This window comes from Onychomys torridus, chromosome 6 (genome assembly GCF_903995425.1).
Source record: "Onychomys torridus chromosome 6, mOncTor1.1, whole genome shotgun sequence".
In the NCBI taxonomy this organism is placed as follows: domain Eukaryota; kingdom Metazoa; phylum Chordata; class Mammalia; order Rodentia; family Cricetidae; genus Onychomys; species Onychomys torridus.
The window spans coordinates 119,701,050-119,714,385 of record NC_050448.1 but is presented as its reverse complement, the minus strand read 5'-3'; the positions used below and the strand labels follow the sequence as shown (position 1 = coordinate 119,714,385).

Sequence of the window (13,336 nt, the reverse complement as noted above, 5' to 3'; positions counted from 1 at the left end):
ATACCAACTGACCTACAGCCCAATCCTGCACTATTGTTTTAAGCTGTTAAGTTTGAGTGGTGACTTCTTTTTCCCCCCTTCCTTATTTAGTTTTTATTCATAGTTGTAAACTTATTTCTGCAATCCATAAACTTAATTCTGCACTTAGAGGGGAATGAGGAAGCTATGGAACCCAAAGAACTTCAGTTAGAGCAGACGTTGTAAGGTATTGTGAGCAGATGGGGCGGGGGTGCTCTCCTGAGCTACAGAAGAATGGTCTGGTGGGTAAGATGCCCACAAGTCAGAAGAATTAGAGTTGTCCACAGTTGGCAATGGTGATCTTCTTGCTGGTCTTGCTCTTGCTGTTCCTGGACCCAAAACATTCCATGCCTTTAATGATGCTCATGCCTTCTTTCACCTTCCCAAGACCACATGTTGGCCATTTAGCCAGTCTGTCTTGGTGGTACAGATGAAAAACTTGGAATCATTTATGTTTGATCCAGGATTTGCCATGGGAAAGATGCCAGGACCTGTATGCTTCAGTATGAAGTTCTCATCTTCAACTTTTCTCCCTGTAGATGGACCTGCCACCAGTGCCATCATGGTGTGTGAAGTCACCAATCTGATATATATCTCCTGGAATCATCCTGTGAAAGGAGGAACCCTTATATCCAAACCCTTTCTCTCCAGGCTCAGAGCAGAAGGTTTTCTGCTATCTTGGAACTTTCTCTGCAAACAGCTGGAAGGAGATGTGGCCCAAGGGCTCACCATCAGCTGAGGTGTTGACCTTAGCTGCAACAGGGGATAGTGACAGGACCTCTTTTGGGTTGACCAAACCTAAGATTTGTGCACAGTAGACCAATGCTGCATCACACCCTCTGATCTATAGTACATCTTTGAGCCTTTGTTTTCTCATGTGGAAGATGGAAGACTAACCTGAGTTTCATGCAGTTGCTCTGAAGCTGTGTAAAGTAGCAGAGACAGTGCTTGGGAGACAGAGTTACTCATGAAACATCTTTCCTCCCCCTGCCTTTCCCTGGGCAGGCTTGTGAACTCCAGGCTTAACCTGCCAATCTCACCATTCATCAAAGCCTTCCTTCCCCCTGCCCAGCCCATTTCCAGTGATGGTTTATTTGGGGAAGACAACTGGAAGAACTTGTTTCAGCAGGTGTGGGCAGCAACCTCATTCTCCAGTGCTTCAAGCCCAAATCTTTCTCCCAAGGATGGAAATTGAACTGCTGTTGCTCATTCGCCTCAGCAACAGGGAGGCCAAGATGGTGCCAGGCTGCAGGAGGGGACTTCCCCCAGAAGTAGGAGTGTCCCCTACCCAAGGAGAGTTTGGGGAGGAAGTGCTCCCTTTCTGTGCTCTCCACACCCTTGGGAATCCCTTAGCCTTGGGAGGACAGGGTCTGTCTCAGTTCTGCCCTTCTCAAGCAGAGGGGAGCTGGTCCCTACTTTGCTCACTAAGTAGCTCAGATTCTCAGACTTTGACATGCGCAACTACCTCCCCTCCTGCTCAGCTTTGCAAAGACTGAAGAAGGTGAAACCTATTTTGCCCTTTCTCACAAGTCCAAAGGTGTGAACTCACAATTTCCTCCTTGAAGAAAAGGAGGTAGAGATGAAACTTAGCCATTCTGACAGGTGTAAGGTGGTATCTCAGAGTTATTTTGATTTGCATTTCCTGGATAATTATGGATGTTGAGTAATTCCTTAAATGTCTTTCAGCCATTTGAACTTCCTCTGTTGAGAATTCTCTGTTTAGTTCTATAGCCCATTTCTTAATTGGACTGCTGGGCATTTTGATGTCTAATTTCTTGAGTTCTTTATATATTCTGGATATCAGCCCTCTGTCAGATGTGGGGTTGGTGAAGACCTTTTCCCGTTCTGTAGGCTGTTGCTTTGTCTTGTTGACCATGTCCTTTGCTCTACAAAAGCTTCTCAGTTTCAACAGATCCCACTGATTGATTGTTTCTCTCAGTGTCTGTGCTACTGGTGTTATATTTAGAAAGTGATCTCTGGTGCTAATGCATTCAAGACTATTTCCTACTTTCTCTTCAATCAGGTTCAGAGTAACTGGATTTATGTTGAGGTCTTTGATCCACTTGGACTTAAGTTTTGTGCACGGTGACAGATATGGATCTATTTGCAGCCTTCTACCTGTTGACATCCAGTTATGCCAGCACCATTTGTTGAAGATGCTTTCTTTTTTCCATTGTACATTTTTGGCTTCTTTGTCAAAAATTATATGTTCATAGGTGTGCGGGTTAATGTCAGCGTCTTCAATTCGATTCCATTAGTCCACATGTTGGTTTTTATGCCAGTACCAAGCTGTTTTTATTACAGTAGCTCTTTAGTAGAGTTTGAGGTCGGGGAATGTGATGCCTCCAAAGGTTGTTTTATTGTACAGGATTCTTTTGGCTATCCTGGGTTTTTTGTTTTTCCATATGAAGTTGAGTATTATTCTTTCCAGATCTGTGAAGAATTATGTTGGTAATTTGATGGGGATTGCATTGAATCTGTAGATTGCTTTTGGTAAGATCGCCATTTTTACTATGTTAATCCTGCCTATTCATGAGCTTGGGAGATCTTTCCATTTTCTGACATCTTCTTCAATTTCTTTTTTCAGGGACTTAAAGTTCTTGTCATATAGGTCCTTCACATGCTTAGTTAGAGTAACTCCAAGGTATTTTATATCATTTGTGGCTATTGTAAAGGGTGATGTATCTCTGATTTCCTTCTCAGCCTGTTTGTCTATTGTATATAGGAGGGCTACTGTTTGTTTGTTTGTTTGTTTGTTTTTTTAGTTGATCTTGTATCCCGCTGTGATGCTGAAGGTTTTTATAAGCTGTATCAGTTCCTTGGTTGAATTTTTGGGGTCACTCATGTATACTATCATGTCTTCTGCAAATAGGGAAAGCTTGACTTCTTCCTTTCCAATTTGTATCCTCTTAATCTCCTTATGTTGTCTTATAGCTCTGGCTAGAACTTCAAGTACTATATTGAATAAGTATGGGGAGAGGGGACAGCCTTGCCTTGTTCCTGATTTTAGTGGTATTGCTTTGATTTTCTCTCCATTTAATTTGATGTTGGCTGTTGGCTTGCTGTAGATTACCTTTATTATATTTAGGTATGTTTCCTGTATTCCTGATCACTCCAAGACCTTTATCATGAAGGGGTGTTGGATTTTGTCAAATGCCTTTTCTGCGTCTAGTGAGATGATCATGTGGTTTTTTTTTTTTTTTTTTTCCTTTGAGTTTGTTTATATGGTGTATTACATTGACGGACTTTCATATGTTGAACCAACCTTGCATCCCTGGGATGAAGCCTACTTGATCATGGTGGATAATTGTTTTGATGTGTTCTTGGAGTCTGTTTGCCAGTATTTTATTGAGTATTTTTGCATCAGTGTTCATGAGGGAGATCGGTCTGTAGTTCTCTTTCTTTGTTTCATCTTTGTTTGGTTTAGGAATCAGGGTAATTGTAGCCTCATAGAAGGAGTTTGGTAATATTCCTTCTGCTTCTATTGTGTGGAACAATTTAAAGAGTATTGGTATTAAGTCTTCTTTGAAGATCTGGTAGAATTCTGCAGTGAAACTATCTGGTCCTGGGCTTTTTTTGTTGGGAGACTTTTAATGACTGATTCTATTTCCTTAGGGGTTATTGGACTATTTAAATGGTTTATCTGGTCTTGATATAACTTAGGTATGTGGTACCTACCCAGAAAATTATCCATTTCTTTTAGATTTTCCAGTTTTGTGGAGAAGAGGTTTTTGAAGTATGACCTGATGATTCTCTGGATTTCCTCATTGTCTGTTGTTATGTCCCCCTTTTCATTTCTGATTTTATTAATTTGATTGCTCTCTCTCTGTCTTTTGGTTAGTTTGGATAAGGGCTTGTCTATCTTGTTGATCTTCTCAAAGAACCAACTCTTTGTTTCATTAATCCTTTGCATTGTTCTCTCTATTTCTATTTTATTGATTTCAGCTCTCAATTTGATAATTTCCTGGCATCTGTTCTTCCTGGGAGACTTTGCTTCTTCCTGTTCAAGAGCTTTCAGGTGTGCTGTCAAGTCACTAGCGTGAGATTTCTCCAGCTTGTTTATGTGGGCATTCAGTGCTATGAATTTCCCTCTTAGCACTGCTTTCATAGTGTCCCATAAGTTTGGGTATGTGGTGTATTCATTTTCATTGATCTCTAGGAAGTCTTTAATTTCTTTATTTCTTCCTTAACCCATTGGTGATTCAGTTGTACCTTATTCAGTTTCCATGAGATTGTAGGATTTCTTTCTTTCTTTCTTTTTTTAATTTTTTTTTAAATCTAACTTTAAACCATGATCGTCCAATAGAGCACAGGAGGTTATTCCAATTGTCTTGTATCTGTTGAGATTTGCTTTGTGGCCAAGTATGTGGTTGGTTTTAGAGAAGGTTCCATGGGGTGCTGAGAAGAAGGTATATTCTTTTTTGTTTGGGTGGAATGTTCTGTAGATATCGATTAAGTCCATTTGAGCCATAATATCAGTTAAGTCCATTATGTCTCTGTTAAGTTTCAATTTGGTCGATCTGTGCAGAGATGAAAGTGGGGTGTTGAAGTCTCCCACTATTAATGTGTGGGGTTTTATATGTGATTTAAGCTTTAGTAATGTTTCTTTTACATATGTGGGTGCCCTTGTGTTTGGGGCATAAATGTTCAGAATTGAGACTTCATCTTGGTGGATCTTTCCTGTGATGAGTATGTAATGTCTTTCACCATCTCTTTTGATTCATTTTAGTTTGAAGTCTATTTTGCTGGATATTATGATGGCTACACCAGCTTGCTTCTTAAGACCATTTGGTTGGAAAGTCTTTTCCCAGCCTTTTATTCTTAGGAGGTGTCTATCTTTGAATTTGAGGTGTGTTTCTTGTATGCAGCAGAAAGATGGGTCCTGTTTTCGAATCCATTCTGTTAGTCTGTGTCTTTTTATAGGTGAATTAAGACCACTGATATTAAAGGATATTAATGACCAGTGATTGTTTGTTCCTGTTATTATTTTATTTTTTGGTGGTAGTGTGTATGTACTTCTCTTCTTTGGGGTTTACTGCTGTGGTGTTATCTATTGCCTGTGTTTTCATGGGTGTATCTGCCTTCCTTAGGTTGGAATTTTCCTTCTAGTGCTTTCTGTAGGGCTGGGTTTGTGGATAAGTATTGTTTAAATCTGGTTTTGTCTTGGAAGGTCTTGTTCACTCCATCTATGATGATTGAAAGTTTTCCTGGGTATATTAGTCTAGGCTGGCATCCATGGTCTCTTAGTGTCTGCATTATATCTGTCCAGGTCCTTCTGGCTTTCAAAGTCTCCATTGAGAAATCGGGTGTTATTCTGATGGGTTTGCCTTTATAAGTCACTTGGTCTTTTTCCTTTGCTGCCCTTAATATTCTTTCTTTGTTTTGTACATTTAGTTGTTTAATTTCTATGTGGCGAGGGGACTTTTTTTTGGGGTCTAGTCTGTTTGGTGTTCTATAGGTTTCTTGTATCTTCATAGGCATTTCGTTCACGTTTGGAAAGTTTTCTTCTATGATCTTGTTAAATATATTTTCTGTGCCTTTTAGTTGGTATTCTTCTCCTTCTTCTATCTCTATTATTGATAGGTTTGGTCTTTTCATGGTGTCCAAAATTTCTTGGATATTTTGGGTCATGACTTTGTTGGTTTTACTGTTTTCATTGACTGATGAATCTATTTCTTCTACCATATCTTCAACACCAGAGATCCTCTCTTCCATCTCTTGCATTCTGTTGGTTATAGTTGCATCTAAAGTTCCTGTTCGTTTACTCAGATTTTCTATTTCCAACATTCCTTCTACTAGTGCCTTCTTCATTTTTTCTATTTCCCTCTTCAGGTCTTGGACTGTTTCCCTTGTTTTTTTCTGATTTTCTTTCAGGGACTTATTGTTTTCTTCTGCTTTAATTTTCCTTTCCTCTAGTTTTTTTTTATAGCATTCTTCCCATTTTTTGTTTGTCTGTTCCTCCACTTTATTTTTGATTTCTTCTATATAAGGTTCTAGCCTCTTCATGATGTTACTTATAAGGTTGTTTTCTTCTGCTTCTTCCATTCTGTGATGTTCAGGTCTAGCTGTTGGAGAAGGGCTAGGTTATGGTGATGCTGTATTGCTCTTTATTTTGTTGTATGTACACCTGCCTTGATGTCTGCCCATCTCCTCATGGATTCATTCTTGGTCTTATCAGTGTACTTGGTACAGACAGAGCTGACAGATTTAGGAAGCGTCTCTCTGGTCCAGATGAGAGTGCTGGCCAGATGGGAGCTAAGGGATGGACTCTGAGTCTCAGTATGTCCCTGGGGTCTCCTTATCTTGTCCATATGGGAGCTCCTCTTGTCCAGATGGGAGTTCCAGGGCAGGATGGAATGCTGGACACTGGTCTCTAAGTCTCCCGAAATGGCTGGGTTCTCTGGCAGATGGGTGTGGGGCCAAGGCGTTGAGGTTGTAGTGTCCACCAGAGGGTCTCTCTGGTCCAGATGGGCGTTCTGGGGCAGATGGAAGCTGGGGGCTGCTCTCTGAGTCTCAGGAAGTGGCTTGGGCAAATGGGTGTGGGGGCAGGGTGTGGAGACTGCAAGGTCTGCCTGCTGTCTTGGAAAAGGGGAGCCCTCCCACAGGGCCTGCTGATTGGCTGGAAACTGGGGCCAAGTTGGGCAGGTCCTCCTGGGATGGCTGGTGCCCAGGGTTGGGACCCAGGGGCAGTTGCCTCTCTGACTATAACCCCAGGCACTCACTTCTGGTCCAGATCCAATTTGTTAGTTTTAATAGTGATTTGACAACACCTAGAACTGTCTGGAGAGAGATTCTCAGTGAAGGGTTATTTGTGTTGGCTTGGCCTGTGGGTACATCTGTTAGAAACTGTGTTAAGTTAATCACTGAGAGGATCCAGCCCAGTGTGGGTGGCACTTGTCCTGAGGAAGGGGTTCTTGAACTGAGGATGGAGAGATCAGACTGAGCACAAGCAAGCCAATGTGCACACATGCACTCATTTCTCTCTGCTCTTGGATGTGATGGGACTGGCTGCTTTAAGTTCCTGCCACCTTGACCCCTCTGAAATAATGCACTATGATCTGGACTTGTAAGCTAACGCAAACACCCCCCACAATGCTTAGGGTATTTTATCACACGAGCAGAAATGAAGTGAGGTCATACTTTCGGTCTTACGATACAACTGAATGGCAATAATAAAGAAAACTCTGTCATATCTCCAGCAGAATGAAACAACTTCTGGATAAAGATCAAGATTTATTTTCAACAAAGTCGATGTTACTTAAATCTGACACGATCACAGACACAGAATATTCCCAACACCGATTCCTTTCTCTGTAGTAACAGGGGAATAGGAAGTACAAAGAGGGGAAATCATCATAAAGTATCATGAGTTTTGTGAAAAATATCACACGTATTTTTCAGTTAAAAAACTTATTTTTTTCAGGTTCAAACTCATGGCCTTGTGCACGGCAGGAAAGTGTTGTGCCACTGAACTACATTTTCAGCTGAAACTTTTAACAAGACAAACAACAATGGCGACTGAGGCAAACAGGAATGGTGAGGGACAGAAAACAAAAGAAAAACGAAAAACCTTGAGCAAAAGAACTAATTGCAAAAGGTTGGATAATGAGTAACTACAAACTGGATACTCTAAAGCATGTTTGTCGTGGGCATAAGACAGTGTAATGCCCCTGTCTAAGATGACTTCAGATTTAGAAGAGCACTTTGGCTTTGGAGTCATAGCTGAGATTTGAGCTGCCAGGGTAACAATGGGAGTTCCATTGTTTGCTTCCAAACGTTGATGAATTGGCTTGGTGATAGTGACTGATGAAAGCATATGGCTTTCTCATCAATGTTGCATCATCAGGCCCCAACGTTTTCATTTCCTTGCCTGGAGGATGGTGGGAAAACTTTTCTTCCACCTGAGAGGTAGTAGGAATGTTCTGGAATCAGCCTACTTGGATTGGCATCCTAGGACGTGCTACTCAGTTCCTTAGAAACTCATTTGAGCATCCGTAATGTGCAGTAACATGTCTGTATGACAGTGAGGTGATGCCTGTGCTGGAACCAAAGGCATTCATTAGGGGGTCTGGCTGGGGAACCATCCTCTGGCTGATGATGGGAGAACACTGGGTGGAGGCTGGATATACAGAATGACCTGGTCTTCTAAGAATCCTCCTGTCCAGCGCCTGGATAGTGAAGGAAAGGTTCTTGTTAGAAATACAGTGAACAATTCCAATTCAGAGGAGTGACCAATATTTACAGGAAGCAGAGGTTTCCAAAGAGTTGACTCTTTCATTATGACTCTTTTTGTGATTGCAAGGGCAGAGGTTTTAAACAATTTAATTTAAATTAGAAAAGCAATACAAATATAAAAGAATAGTTAAAAAAGGCACACTGTAACGTGGCAAAGTCAACTCTAGACAATCCCTGTGACATTTCTGTCTTTGGGTCTCATCACTCTTACCTTTACACTTTTACAGCTATCCCTACTGACTTGCCAACTTTGCACTCCTTGCTGTGAAGCATGAAATATTTAGTATGACTGTAGTATTATTCATGTCCCATCATCCACTCCATTCTCAGGTTTTTATCCATTCTTTCAGTTACACACACACACACACACACACACACACACACACACACACACACACTGGTCTTTGATGAGATCCCCATTGTGATCTTTTATCACCTCCCCCTTCCACTCTCTTCCTTCTTCCCTAGTCTCCTCTTACTTTTATTTCCTTTGTTTGTGACCCACTGCATTTAATTAAGGTGGCCTTCATGATCACGGATAGTGGGTTATTTGCTTGAGTCAGGACAATGTGCCAGTTAGGAGTGTGACTGCCTCTCCCACCAAGCCTTTAATACTTTATAGCTCCTCTGCCAGGGTGAAGCCTTCTAAGCACCCCTCAGTCATCCATGATAGAATGTTGCTGGGCCTGATACATCAACAGATGGGCAGTGAATTTGTGGTGTAATAGCCATATCGCAAACAGAAGTCTGCATTTTCCAGACTCTTTCCCACCCTCTAGCTTTTACATTCTTTCCACTCCATCTTCTGTGATGTTCCTCAAACCTTAGAGGGATGATAGAGATGTCCCATTTAAGGTCAAGCGCTCAACAGCACATTGACAAGTTCTGTGTCTCTGTATGAATTGTCAGCCACCATAAACAGAAACCTTTAACCAGAGCTGAGAGAAGCACTGATTTGTGAGTAGAAATAGAAATATTTAGAGAGCAGTTTGATACCATGCCTATTTAGCAAAACAACAGTAGTAGGTTCTCCCCTACAGCCTATGATCTCTCTAGTTATGCACTTCGAGCAGATTTATAGTGCTTATAGTACAAGGTATGAATTCCCCCTAAGGAGTAGACCTAAAATCCTATCAGAAAGCACTTGGTTACTCCTACAATGGCCATGCCATGGTTGCATCAGTGAATATCGCTTACCAAGCAGTTTGTTATTATAGTTTTCAAGTTTTAGAGTTGGGTAAGACCATTGATAAGTTTTTCCTCCTAGCAGACTGCATATATTGCACTTCAACAATAGTTTTATCACCTAGTTCTAGTGGACATCAAAGAAGAATGGCAAGAACTTGTCTTCTTTTGGGGGCTTTGTTTTGGGGCCTCCCTGACTGTCTTAGTCAGGGTTTCTATTTTTGTGAAGAGAAACCAGGATCACAGCAACTCTTATAAAGGAAAGCATTTAATTGGGGTGGCTCACTTACAGTTCAGAAGTTCAGCCCATTATCTACATTGTGGGGCATGGCAGCATGGAGGAAGACATGGTGCTGGAGAAGTAGCTGAGAGTCCTACATCTTGCAGGCAGCAGGAAGTGGTCCTCCAATACCAGGAGGTATCTTGTGTAGTGGATAGCCAACCCAGCATTGGCCTGGAAGTTCCAACCCCCATTGAGGCTTCGGTAATGGTCACGCCCACAAGGCAAGGCAGAGGAGGAAGCGGAAGACCAAGGATCGGGAAGAGGTCTCTCTCTTGGTTCCGGGACGCTGGACGCTAGAGGTAGACCAAGCAGAGTTCTCCAGAGAACACTGCTGGACTGCGCTATACCTTTGCCAGACCCTGCAACCTACCCCTTCATTTGTAAGTTAGCCCACAAAATAAACCTCCCTTTTAACTATGTGGAGTGGCCTTAATAATTTCACCAATAATCTTGAGCATATATGAAACCTCAAAGCCCAACTCCACAGTGACACACTTCCTCCAACAAGACCACACCCACTCTAACAAGGCCACACCTCCTAATAGTGCCACTCCCTTTGGGGACCATTTTCTTTCAAATCATCACACTGACCAATTGCTGATAAAGAGGTATCTCATAACTGATACTGCGATTTTGTTGTTCTTGTTGTTGTTAGTAATATTGCTTCTAGAAACCTCACTCTGTAGCCAAACAGGAGGTTTTCCTTTAAACTATTATCTATCTATCTATCTATCTATCTATCTATCTATTTATTTATTTATTTTGAGACAGAGTTTCCCTGTGTAGTTTTGGTGCCTGTCCTGGATCTCACTCTGTAAACCAGGCTGGCCTCAAACTTATAGAGATCCATCTGGCTCTGCCTCCCGAGTGCTAGGATTAAAGGTGTGTGCCACCACCACCCAGTCTCCCTTCAAATTATTCTTTTAAATTATTTTTAAAAGCATTTATTTTTCACATTATCTATCTATCTATCTATCTATCTATCTATCTATCTATCTATCTATCTCTCTATCTGTGTGTGTGTGTGTGTGTGTGTGTGTGTGTGTGTTCCCTAAGTCATGCACAAGAATATGAAGGTCAGAGGACAATTTATGAGTTCAGGGCATTGAATTCAGGTTGCCAGGTGGCAAACACTCTTACCTACTGAACTGTCTCAATGACCCTGACATATTTTTAGTTGTCGTACAAAACAAGTTCCCATTTTTTGTATACCTTTTGTTTTGATTAGCCCTCCATCCCCTCTCTCATTCCCCCCCCCCCATCATCCCACCCCAATCTATACTTAAACCCTCCCAGCCCCAGTAATTCCCCTCTCCTGCCATTACTACCTATATTCTACTATCCTTCCTTGCTTAAAAAACCATACCCCCCAGGGCCCCTTTGTAACTTCTTGGCCTCTGTAAGTTCTAACTTTAGTCTAAAAGTTTGAAGCTAGGATCTACATACAAGACAGAACATGCAGTGTTTGTCTTTCTGGGCTTGACTTACTCCACCCATTACAATATTTTCCAGTTCATCATTTACATGTAAACTTCATAATTCATTTCTCTTTACAGCTGAATAAAATTCTGTTGTGCATGTATATCACCTCATTCTTAAGTTTTATGAGTCCTATACGGTTATTCCATGGAATATATATTGTGGCTTGGCTCTTAGATGTCTCCCAGCGGCTCCTGTATTGAGGCTTGATCTCCAGAGGATGGTGCTATGTAAAGCTGGTAGAACCTTCAGAAGCAAGTTAGATTGGGGGTGTTCCCTGTTAGTGAGACCATGGCTTCTTCATTTGATTTTTAACTTCTTCGTCATCGTGAAGTGGATAGTTTTGTTTGATCACAAGTTCTCTATGAGGAGGATATACCTCCATAGGCTGCAAAACAAGAGTGCTTACCCTCTGTGGAACAGTGCATCTGAACCCGGAGCCCAAACAGTCTTTCATTTTAATTTGTTAATCTCCAGTATTTTGTCACAATAATAAGAACTAACACAATATATTCATAATTTTAATGCATATACATTCAAATTTCTCCATGGCTTACTGAAATTAGACTTGCATTGACTTGCTCCTGTGAAAAGTTAATTCACTTATACTTTCTTATAGCTCTTCTTGTGTTCTCCCAAATTTGATTAATTACATAATTTTTATGCTGTGAAAGTTTGTATTTACATTTTCTTTTGTAATTTTATGTTCTGTGTACTTACTCCTTCCAAATTTAAAAGCAGTCCTATGCTTATACAAATAATAATTACCTCACCACTGTGCTGGCTAGTTTATGTCAAGTTGACAAAAGCTAGGATCACTGAAGAGGAAGGAGGCTCAATTGAGAAAATGCCTCCATAAGATCAGGCTGTGGGGAGGCCTGTAGGGCAATTTCTTAGTGATTGATTGGGGAGGGCCCAGCCCATGGCAGGTGGGGCCACTCACTCCTGGGCAGGTCGTCTAGGTTCTATAAGAAAGCAGGCTGAGCAAGCCATGGCGAGCAAGCCAGTAAACAGCACCCTCCATGGCCTCTGCTTCCAGGTTCCTGCCCTGATTGTGTTACTGTTCTGACTTCTTTCAGTGAGTAACAGTAATAGGTAAATGTAAGCCAAATAAACCCTTTCCCCCCAAAGTTGCTTTGGTCATGGTGTTTCACCACAGCAACAGTAACCCTAACTAAAACACTTGTACCAGGATAATGGGGTATTGCTGTGACAGACCTGACCGTGTTTTGGGGAGGACCATGGAAGGACTTTGGAATTTGGTCTAGAAAAGTCATTGTATATTGAGAGCTCAGTGTGCTGCTCTGTAGGAGCTTGGGGGATAAGAATGTTGAGAGCAGGGCAGATGATGGAGGCCTGACTTGTGAGGTTTCAGAGGGAAGCAAAGACTCTACCAAGCCATTTGTGTGAAGAATCTGTGGGTGTCTGGTCAGCTGCAGCTGAATAATTGGGTGTAATTAATAAGGGACCAGAACCACTAAAATAAAACCTTTGCTTTACTGGGACAATAGATGCTGGAGCTAAGAAATCAGTGATGATTAAGAAGAGACTAGCATCACTGAAGTGAAATCTTCTGGCAAGTGTTTCTTCAGAGTCAACACACAGAAGCTGTGCTCCAGAGGTGGCCAAGGTTGGGCTTTGCGCTTGCATCTGAAGTTGGTATTGTCAGAGTTTCCCAGGTGGTACTGGTTTTGAAGGCATGAAGGGGGTGTGCAGAGCATCTAAGGCTCCACACTGTGGGAAGGGTTGGAGTCACCAAAGAGAGCCCAGGAGAAGGTGTTGGTGAAAGCACATCTCAATTGCACAAGAGACCCCAGCATTTTGGAGATACCAGTATCATTGGAGGACCACCAAGAACAGCAGCAGCAGTACAGTGGAGCCAGCTGTAGCCTAGAAGACAAGCTCTGTGTGCTGTAGAGGGTGGAGCCAGAGAAGTGACCCAAGCCCCTCAGAGGAGCCTAGAAGATGGTGAGTGAATCCCAGGTAAATCGACATTGAGTTATTTATACTTTTGGAGTTTTGTTTTCTTTGTTCAGATTTTGAATGTGCCTTGGTTCTTCCCCTTTGAAATAAGAAAGGATGTAATTTATTTTTTATTTTACGGGAGCCCACAGCTAAGAGACTTTTAAGCTTTTA

The 13,336-nt window shown here is 41.7% G+C and overlaps 1 pseudogene; it reads right to left on the bottom strand.

The window, feature by feature from the left end:
- Positions 1-289: 289 nt before the first annotated feature.
- On the bottom strand, positions 290-873 carry LOC118586272 (annotated as a pseudogene).
- Between the last annotated feature and the right edge of the window lie 12,463 nt (positions 874-13,336).